The sequence below is a fragment of the Aptenodytes forsteri genome, unplaced genomic scaffold, assembly GCF_000699145.1.
Source record: "Aptenodytes forsteri isolate BGI_AS27 unplaced genomic scaffold, ASM69914v1 Scaffold181, whole genome shotgun sequence".
NCBI lineage: Eukaryota > Metazoa > Chordata > Aves > Sphenisciformes > Spheniscidae > Aptenodytes > Aptenodytes forsteri.
The window spans coordinates 4,717,880-4,718,183 of NW_008795702.1; positions in this window are offsets into that span (position 1 = coordinate 4,717,880).

Sequence of the window (304 nt, forward strand, 5' to 3'; positions counted from 1 at the left end):
CCTGCCCCCCCGCCGAGGGGGGGGGGAGAGCGGCCGGTCTCCTGCCGTCACGGTTACAAGCGACAACAAGTAGTTGTCCCCAGAAGCGAGATCGCTGACAGAAGCACGGAGAGACATAGGCGTGTTGGTCTGGCAGTCACGCTCGGGACTTTATTACGGGCGTACCGGGGAAGGCCGGGCCCTTCGCGCTGCCCTTCACGCCACTTCGGCCAAGGGAAATCGCACTCCCTCCACCCCCGCCAGCGGCTTTGCTACGGGAACCCCCGTGAGGCGCTGGGGACAGGTGACGCCCTCCCATTACTTC